Source organism: Fundulus heteroclitus, chromosome 12, assembly GCF_011125445.2.
Source record: "Fundulus heteroclitus isolate FHET01 chromosome 12, MU-UCD_Fhet_4.1, whole genome shotgun sequence".
Taxonomy (NCBI): Eukaryota; Metazoa; Chordata; class Actinopteri; order Cyprinodontiformes; family Fundulidae; genus Fundulus; species Fundulus heteroclitus.
In genome coordinates this window covers 36,286,804-36,297,503 of record NC_046372.1, presented here as the reverse complement: position 1 = coordinate 36,297,503, position 10,700 = coordinate 36,286,804, and positions in this window count along the sequence as shown.

The following is a 10,700-nucleotide window of genomic DNA, read 5'->3' as shown; positions in this document are numbered from 1 at the left end:
CTGCATGTTATTACTTATATGTTTGAGATATTCTAAATATTGATATTCCTCGATTTTTTTTTTCCTTTTAGCCCTGCGCGTCTTTGCTTTCAGAAATCCGCGCCTATAAAAAAAAAAAAAAAACTTTTAGGGCTGCAGAGGCTCGGCCGGCCGGAGCGCAGCACTTTTCTCGTTAAGTCAACGGAACCGCTGGCCATCGTGGGTCAACACACAGAGGCTCCCCGAAGCCTTAAAAACGTGCGCGATCCGAGCCCCAGCCAGACGAAATTCAATCGGACTTTGCTGGAGCTGAAGATTTCTGTGCGTTTCTTTTTTTCTATTTTTTCTTTTTTGTGCCTTTCACGCATCAGAAATTAGGAGTCGCGCTATTTCTCACACCGACAACACGGGCCCACTTCAGGCCTGTGAAACTTTCTCAACAATCAGCGCTCAGCCCAGCTCTTATCTTTAGGCAGCGAAATAAATAAATACATAAATAAATAAATAAAGATACTGCGGGACAATCCCGGCTCCCGGAGGATTAGACCGAAGCACAATACAGCGCTGTCAACCCGTGGCGAGATTTGTTTACGTTATGATTTATTGGATTCAGATTTTCTTTTTTTTTTTTCCTCCTTCTCCTTCTTCTTCTTCCACTTCCATCCCCCCCACTGACAAATTTATCGAGTTCCTGACAAATGGCCTGACAGCCTCCTGTGTGACAGCGAGCTGACATCCAGCCTGGAAATGTGACTCTGAAATCTGTTTACCTGTGGCTGTGGGCCGCGTCGCTTGTTAAAGCGCTGAGCAAAACAGAGCTGGGACTGGATTAGCATTAGATTTAATTACAGGCATAGTCACAAGCAGTGATTATAACAACAGCCAAATATGCCACTGTTTTCTTTCCACGGCTTGTTACAACTGTAGCAGAGGCGTCTTTAAGAAGCTGAAGCGTTGGGGGCTTTGCCCACTCAGACCAACAATAACTGTGGCAGCATCATCTTATGTTATAATATAAAATGTTATAATGCCCGGGCTACATTTTTTTCTGAGGTGCATAACAAAATGCTGCTTGATAAAACCCTAAACATCCCTTATTTGTTTGTTAACCTTTTTAATATTTACTCTTCAGTTTAAACTAATTTGTAACAGACTAAATTTTATTTTTTTACTATTCTTTTTCATAAGTCATTCTAAAAAATATTTCAGATCCTTCTAAAGCGACAAGCTGAGTAAAATACCTCCTCTTCATCGAGCTGACATGGTAGGAAGAGTCTTGCTGTTAGGGTGCAACTTTTCCTCAACCGCCAGGCTCTCCGTACTTGTCTGACGTAGGGAAGAAAAGAAAGTTTGACTGTTAAACTGGGACGCTGAAAGATAAATGACTATCCGCCCGTGACTCACAAAGTGTTTGACAGAAAGTGTTTGGCAATACAGATTTAGTTTTACAAGAATCATTGTTTTTAAAACACAGAAAATGAAATCAAGTTTTTTAAAAAAATACAATTGAGAACAACATTTTTTCCTTTCCATTTTATCTAATCCCTCATGAGATCAGAGGCTTAAAAAAAAAGACCCAACAACCCCAGGTCTAACAATGCCTTTGTCCTTTTGTAATTGTAATGATTACGTTGTTATTGAACAAGCTGATATGAACTGTGAGCAATTCCTACTTTAGTGTCTGATTAAAAAAAAAAAATAAACATAATGCTGTTGGCTTTAATCTAAGAATCTAATTGTATTGTATTCCAGCTGGACTGAATTAGCACTGAATTTGAATTTGAACCTGGGTTAGACTGAGATTTAAGTGAGGAATGGATTAGACGGATGGATTGCGTGAACCTGGGCATGAATTATTTTAGATTTCTTTGAATTTGCACTTTAGAAGTAAACTAAATCTGAGTGAAACACAACTGGATTAGGTAACATCATTTATTTCTGATTTATTGATTAGATTCAATAACGTTAAAGTAAAGAAAATTTAATTTTTAAGCAAAGGATTCTATTACGCTGATTAAAGTTTTTGAATTTAACCAATACACAACGTTGTAATGATTTGCATAGATTTTAGTTTATGTTTCTGAGCAGGCATTATGAAAGATAATTTAAAAAGAAATGCATACCTAAAAACAAACAAAAAAAAACTATTTAGGTTTTAACTAGCCTGCCTTGTATTTACTTTTACTTAAGCCACACTGCACAAAATATAAATTAATTCATGTTTAATAGTCAAATGGAAGTTCTAAACACCATCAACAGTTTATGAACAACAAGTTAACAAGATGTATTTAAAATGTCTCACTCTGATCAGATTCTTTGAAATACTTTCAAAGACAACAAGTTCAAGTCACTCATTATGCTGATAATGAATAAGAATAAAGCCTTACGGCTGTAGATATGAATGTGGACGATGGATGCAGGGGTTCCCTCTGTCAGAACAGACATCTCTGCTGGGTTCTACTTTGATCAGAATAACGAAGCACCTTTTCTGTTGCCTCGCCTGCTTTCATGTAAAAAGGATCTAAAATTGACAACTGATGTTAGAGTAAGAAATAAAACGCCCTTCACATGGAAATAAACCTTTTAACTCTCTTCTAAAGAGGTGACATGGTAACCGTTTCCCTGACAACCGAAGCCACTGTGTGCTGTTACTTAGCTGTTACTTTGCTGCCTCAGGGTCAGCCTGGCTTTACCATTAGCCTCGTTGCTAAACTAGCTAAAACTCAATATAAGTGTCCGTTCTAGCTCCATTACAGACAGTTTCTCCACCACAAATCTGGACAGTTCTTTACTTTGTTTCTTAGTTCCTAATAAAATCAATATAAACATATCAGCCTCACTGCACACCCTGCACAGTGAATGAGTGAACCTTTGCATAAGCCAACCATAATCTTCAGTAAACATCTATAGTCAAAGACTTTATATTTGTCATCATAATAAAACAGCTAATGTTGCTAAATTCCAACAGTTATCAAATATTACGCTTAGAAACTAAATTACTTGATTAAAATTTAACCATGCAATTTTGATGGCTGCTATTGATTAGCTACCATCCAATATTCCTGTTTTGGTGTGGCTTTGGTGGCATCACTCTGCTTTTTTATTTATTTTTTATTCAACAATTCGTCATTCCATATCGCAAGGAACATGTTTTATTCGTTTTATTCTGGTTGTTTCGTGTTGAGGACCAGCTAACCTATCAGCACTGATCCATGCAGATTTATGCAGCGTGTCCCCCGGACTGAAACAGATTGCTCCATTCCAGTTGGACAGGTGTGGTGGCAGCTTTCTGAATAACAACATCTCCCCCTGCTGGGCACAGCTTGCCAGTACAACTTCCTGCGCTTCCTAAAGATACAAAACTTTCGTCATTCCTTCAAAGCTATCCAAAATCCGCCCGCTGTATATTCAGCATCACATTATAGAAATCATAGTAGTTTTGCACTGGGATATAAATAAATTACGTTATGGGAGACTGCCAAAAAACAAACAAGAAACAACAGCAACAAAAATCAATGCATGGAAATAAAGGAGAAAAAAAAAGTTTACTTTTAAAACAAGGTTTTATTAAATGTTGCAGTTTCAGCATTCTGTTTATTTGGTTTTGTCAGAATAACATTGTTTTTTGTTGCATTTGTATAAAACCATTTGAACTTTGCATGAAATAAATGAAACATGGGATTTTAGCATTAATTTTAGGTCCCATGCCTTTTCAGGACGCTTTTTACATTATATTACCATACTAAGAAATGATCAGGAGCAATTTACAATACTTCACTACACAGTTTTATATTATGAGTGAACTAGCAGCAGTTTAAAGTATCTTCCATTCTCCAAATATTATTTAGATTTAAATTTGCATTTTGGAAGGTTAGTTTTTTTATTATTATTGTTACAGTGTATTTTTTTATTTTTGCAGTTTTCCCCCTATCCTGTCCAAAAAAGATTTCTGTACTGTTTTAATCAGCTAAAAAGCAAAAAAAAAAAAAAAAAAAAAGAACAGAAAAGAAAAAAGAAAGAACTAAAAAATAAAGCCAACAGGAATTAAACAAATATGCCTTTAACAAAAAAAAAAAAAGTGATGTATTGTAATATCCAAAAAAGTTTTAGAGCAACTCTTTAGAGGGTGTTTTTACAAAATAATTTCTGTTGTAATTTTTTGTTTAATTTTATCTAATAATCAAGTCACTGACTTGACTGCAAAAACAAACCAAGCAAATTGCTAACTTGGTTTAAGTTTTTGAGTTATGTTATATTGAAAATATTAGGTTTTCCCCCAAAAGAAATGAAAAAGTAAAATATATTTACATTAATAATAATAATGTAATATACAATAATTTATAGATATGATAATAATAATAATAATAATAATAATAATGTTAATAATAATAATAATAATAATACTAATAATAATACTACTAATAATACTAATAATAATAATAATAATAATAATAATATAAAATATTATTATTGTTGTTGTTGTTGTTATTAAAAATGTGGGAAACGTTTTCTTCTTTTTACATTAGTTTTCAAAGATTTCCATTGGGTTTTATGTGCTAGTCTCAGTTTCCTCCTCTATCACTCTCAGGCAATGGCTAAACAGTTCTTTGCATGAAACTAGGATGTTCAGAAGCATGAAAAACAACTTACTGTGGAACAACTTGTGGAGGTGGGTTAGCAGGAAGAGAAATTATGCCTAGCACGCTGAAAAGACGTACAGCTCTAACAAACATAAGTATCATTCTGGGGTTGTGTAAACAGCGTTGTTGTTATAAGGCTAATGTTGTCATTTGCAAAAGTACCTCTGCTCAGGTCTGATTTGCAGCTTCTTTCATCAAATGGTCATGTTGTTCAGTGGATTTGTACCGCAAAAATAATGTTTCCTCTGAGGGAAAAAGTTCAAACTGCAGGATGCCAGGGGCATTATTTTAGGATTTATGCCATTTACAACAAGTGTGGGCCTTCATGTGGGGAGCAAAACTTCTCCGTCTGCTGAATACACTGGCATGTGTTTACATACTTTGTGGCCAAAGTAGTGACAGATATTCCAAAAAAAAAAAACAGATGCAACCAACTGAAGAGATCTGATTTTTAGTAGAACAAAAATCTTGATAAATTCATACATCATTCATGCAGAATTAAATGCAATAAAACAAATAAAGATTTTTAAAGAAAACTGAAAAAAAAAACAGAACTAGATAATCTGAGGCCAGATTGTAGTTTACCAAGGCCAGCAGAGTTCTAACAGATCACACATCTGTAAATGTGCTTCCCTTTTTTTTTCTTCCTTTCCTATCTCAATTAAATACTGTGGATGCGTTTCTTGTGCAAGCGCACATATATGATTGTGAGTGTGCCAATAACAGGCTGCACTTCAGAGGAAAAGGTAGAAATCCACCAGATGTTTTGCAGCTGGGCGGATCTGATAGTGAAGATGGAGACAGCATCTGTCACGGGCGAGCATTTCTAATCTGTCCTGAACATTAGGCAGAGAGCACTAAAAAACCCATCGCTCGCAACATGTGCGGCACACAATGTGCTCGTCGCGGCCTCTGCAGTTTTAAAGTTCACAGTTAAATGAGATCAAAAGTGAGTATTTTTCAGGCTGAGCACATAAGAAGTTAGTTGAGCCTTTTCCTAAAAGCCAAGTGTGAGTGAAAGACTAACCAAAACAGAGACTAACTTCAGTTATTATAGGGCAGAGTGCTGGAGGCTATAGACCAGGGCTTTAAACTAGAGGTCCAGCAGGGCTTAGTGAGGTCAAGATCTATCAAACAGCTTCAGAAATAGACTCGCTGTAGACTAAATGGATAGTTTCTTTAAACATTACTATTTGTTTGTGGCATAGAAAATATAGCTTTTGTGTTTGCTAATAAATTACATCACTTTAACGGTATAAATTCATGCAACAAATCCGCGCAAAGCATTAAGTTAATTATTTAGATGATGGAATTCGAACATTAAATCACCTGCACTTCAGAGCTAGCGTGAAAGCTTTCTGCTGATCTCTGTAGGCTTTGGTACTGTGGGAATCACAGCGGGCTGACCTTGATGCTATCTAGATGTTTGCCTTCCTGGGTTCATGTGCCTAGTTACCACTTGGTCAACCCTGCACCCCGTGAACTGACCCTGTCCTCCCTCCACGGTCTGAAAGGAAAAGAAACCCAATCCTCCGGGGAGCACACTGTCTAACAAGAAAACTGCTGGCCCAAATCTCTCAGAAGTGCCTTGTTTTCCCACTGGACCACTTTCAGCTTAATAAACATCTTAACTAGCCAGAGGTCCCGTGGGAGCTGCTGGGAAATCCTCTGGGCAGCCAGAGCTCAGGAGCCGGACCTTTATTGCATCCAGGTGGCGGTTAGAAAATGCTGGACGACCATAAATGTCCAATAAAATGCAAGTGGCACCTTGGAGGGTGGACAGGGTCAGTGCACCTGTCTGTGGACAAAAACTTTAGTCACTTCCCCCATATCCGACTGGTTTGATGTCACACTCTGTGCCACAGCAGTGCTGATGGAGAGATTAGTTGAATGGGTTCCCTGGCCTTTGGCTTTGATAATTCCTCTTAGCGGCAAGAAATGCCAAATGAATAGCAAAGAACAAAGAAACACGGAACACACAAAAACTCACTTAAAATAATCTATCTATCTATCTATCTATCTATCTATCTATCTATCTATCTATCTATCTATCTATCTATCTATCTATCTATCTATCTATCTATCTATCTATCTATCTATATGTGTGCCTGCATGTGTGTGTATTTGTGTGTGTGTGTGCGTGCGCGCGTGCGTGCGTGTGTGTGTGTGTGTGTTTTTAAAAGGAAAACCCAAAATGTCTTACAAAGCAGAAACCAAAGGACAGTGAAGAAAATGTAATAACAGATACAGAAACAGGAACCAAGACTTTTAACCCAACTTCCAATAAAATATTTTACGTTTAACACCCTTCTCAGTTATGGGCGTGATACAGTAAAGTTTTTTTTTAACCGTAGAATAAATTCAAATAAAAAGTCCAGTCTTTAATTAGGGTAAAACTCTTAAATGGGGTGGGGGGGTGGGGGGTGGGGGGGGGGGGATCCCTTGTTAAGATTTTTTTTTTTTTTTTTTTTACAAAATAAAATTGTGTATAATTATTTGTGATGCTAACAATTCATGTATAATTATTAATATTTACTTTACTTTTGTATGTTAAGTAAATCTTGGCTGGTCAGAACGACTAGGAACATTTAATTCACAGTTATGAATTTGATGTGCCGAGTTACAGTTCTTGCGGAATGTGTCCCTCTGCGAGCCCACCTTCTGCCACTCAGCACAGAACCAAGACATAGCCACACCTCTGATGAAGCCCAGATTTTTATTTGTCATGTAACCTATCAGAAACATTAGGAAACTAAAACAATATATGTCTAGACAGATGATGGGTTTCAACAAAATAATGCTAAAAAATAATTGGCATCCCTTTTTTTTTTTTTTACATACAAGTTTCAAACAATCCCAAACACATAACATAACATATCTGAAGTCTGTAGAATCATTTAATCAGGCTTCCCCAGCAAATATGAAAAACTTTTCGTGCTTCTCTCGACCCAAGTTGGTAAATGAAAGCATTTGAACACCCCTTTTTTGTCTTTTCACAAATACAAAAAAAGTTTAACAAATTATGTTATTAAAAGTCTGCATTTGTTGAAACATTGTTCCTATTCATTGAAACTGGAATGACCGGTTTCAAATTGTACCCTGTTGGATTAGCGACATTCAAAAGATCCCGCATGGACATTAGTAGCCCTTAATCACGCTCACTGGAAAAATAAGAGAAACTGAAAACTCCTTCAGGATGCAGTCATGCTCTCTTCCTCATCCTCTAAAAGACATTTTGTCCAGATCAAAAACAGCTATTGACACAGAAGCTGTGTTTACGTTGACATAAGTAATCGGAAAGAAGGGCAGCTCGGAATAAAAATGTGTCATGTAAACGCAGCAGTCGGATTAAGCTAGGTTGGAATGAAATTGTATTCTGAACGAGAGGAGTGGTTTATGTGGAATATTAATCCGAACTGCGTGCATCTATTACGATCATGTCATTTGTATTGGAGAAGACTGCCCTGACTGCGCATGTGTGCCTTACATGTCTCTCATTCTGCACACAGGAAGACCAGCAGCATGTGTTGCTAAGCCTGTGGCTTTATTAGTGCAGTGACATCCATGCTGCTCTTAGAACCTGGCACAGATCTTTTCTGGTTGCTCAGAAGACTCAAAGCGAACATACTTCCATGTAAGTTTGTATATGTAATCGTTTGTTTACCGTGTTTGTTTGTATATGATTGTTCAATAAAGTTATAAAAACTAAAAACTTCTGATCTTTCTCTGGCACAGTTGGAAGTAGAACTTCTTCTTCTGTGGTTTTTAGGAAAATTTGAGGACTCTGCGCATGTCTCTGTGCTTGAATTCTGAAAAGCTTGGTGCACTAAGATGTATGTCATGATCGGATTAATCGATTTTGTGCCCATACAAACAATGTATTTGGATTAAAAAAAAATTCCCAGTCCCACAAGTCACTCTTCAAATTGGGTAAAACGTTAAAACGTTCAATTGAAAAACGTCAGATGTGTGTTGATCTTTACAAGTCAGGAAATGGCTACAGTTGCTGACCTGAACTTGACCTTATCTACAATAACAACACTAAACAGTTTGAAGCAACTTGAACCGTGACAAACAACGCTCAGTTTGGCAGTGAACAGGATGGTGCATGGGAGGCAGAATGATATTCAAAGCTCACAGTTAGAGAACTAAAGAGTGCCATCTAGGGGTCACCAAGTATTCCTAACTATTCACCTCAACATTTTGTAAATGTCTTTAATGAGGGCGCTGCACTATAGGCGTGTTATCTCCACTTCGCATGAGACCAATAACCATCCAAAGTCAGCCTGCGAGTCCTGTGGGACAGATGCGTATTAAGATTGCGGAGAAGCTATTTCTAAATGCCATTACTGATTACCGGGCAATAAGTATGACAAAATGATCTGCTTTTGTCATCGTCCCTCCTTGTTTGGCTGAACAAAGGACTTTCCAGTTGTTTACAACAACTTCACACATTGCCGAACAGTGGCAGAAGCCTGCCTTCATCTGTCCACCCCCGTTGCTGTCCAAAGGGAGACTTAATTGTCCCAGAGGTCTCAGTAAGTCCTGGTCGGTGCATTGGGTCTTTGATCTGACTTGAAAGGAGTTAATTGATTTCTGTGTTGCAGGCAGCGTTAGAGGGAAGAGAGGGAGAGAAAAGATGTTTGCTGGTCATTTCACAACATGTGGCGAATATGTGCAAGAGAATGAGGGGGGGGGGGGGGGAAGAGAGAGATCACCTCACACCCAGCTCCATCCCTGCACAATTACAGTAATGCGACTCACATGGGCTGGCCGCCTTGGCAGGGAAAGGAAGAGAGAGAGCTGAGAAAAAGTAGGGGGGAAGGGGGTTCCCTGCTCTGGGACATCACTCATCTTACCTCCAGCTGAAGTATGGAAAGACACGTATGATGTGCGGCTCCCCTCTGAGTGCAGCCCAGGGGCTTGTTAAGGTGGCGGCACGGCGAAGACCACATGTCCAACCTTTTGCTTTCAGTCTCGGTCGTGGTTTCCAACACTTAACGACATCGACGGGGAACGAAAACGACCAAAAAGACTTGAGGTAAGTGGTCAAATTAAAGGTGGGTATCACATTATGACCAGTCCTAACTTTTCCCGCCAGTTTCAGCTACTCTGAAAACTTAAAGCAATCCCCCCAGACAATGCAATTTGTTTCTTACTTTTCGCTGAATGAGATGATGAATTTAGTGAAGCTTACGGTCTTTGGCAGAGTGATTTGCCGCATCACCTGAATGATAGTCCTGTCTTAGACAGGCCCTCCTGCCTTTACTCTTTCACCTCACTCTGTCTCTGGTCACCTCAGCTAAGGGGGGAGAGAAACAGGCCTGTCAAAGGGAGAGTGGCAGACTAAGCCCGTCTTAACACAGCAACTCAAACCACCTCATAAATACAGGCTTCCTTTTCCAATTTCCAAGTGGGCCATCTACCTCTGTCTACATGCTTGCACACAGCTACATGTCACGGGCCCGGGGTGTGAGTTTAAAAATGACCACGAGACATCTGGTGGACTCTCCGAGGGGGTGGGGCTTTGATGTGCTGCTCCACTCGGTTCAACATCATTTGAAGGAAACTCCTTCTGTGGGCAACTCAGCCGCGTAGACCTGGCGGACTGAAATGGAGACGGCAAGGGAGGTTACGTGAAACCGATTTAGCATATATGAAGGACTCGAGACTTAAAAACAGCAGGACAAAAGTGAAAATCAAATCTAACTACAACTGAATTAAAGCTTTCGTAAATCATCCCAATGAAGGGTCAAAAGCACAAAATATTGGGAATTTAGAAGATTTTTGAAGTTTGCTTTCGGAGACCACATTTTTCAGCAGTTACAACTGCAGGTCCTTTGAGGGTATGTCTTCAGCTTTACACATTTAGGGCAACGGTCTCAGACTCTGGTCCACCAGGGCCAGTGTCCTGCAACTTTTTAGAGTTCTCATTGTTTCTAATCAGACCATTAGGTCACTGGCAAGACTGTGTAGAGCTTGACTGAATCCTGAGGCGATAACTTATACATTTGATTCATGCCACTTTGGTCTGGACTTTGACTGGGCCATTATGATGCATGCATAGGCTTTGATCTAAAC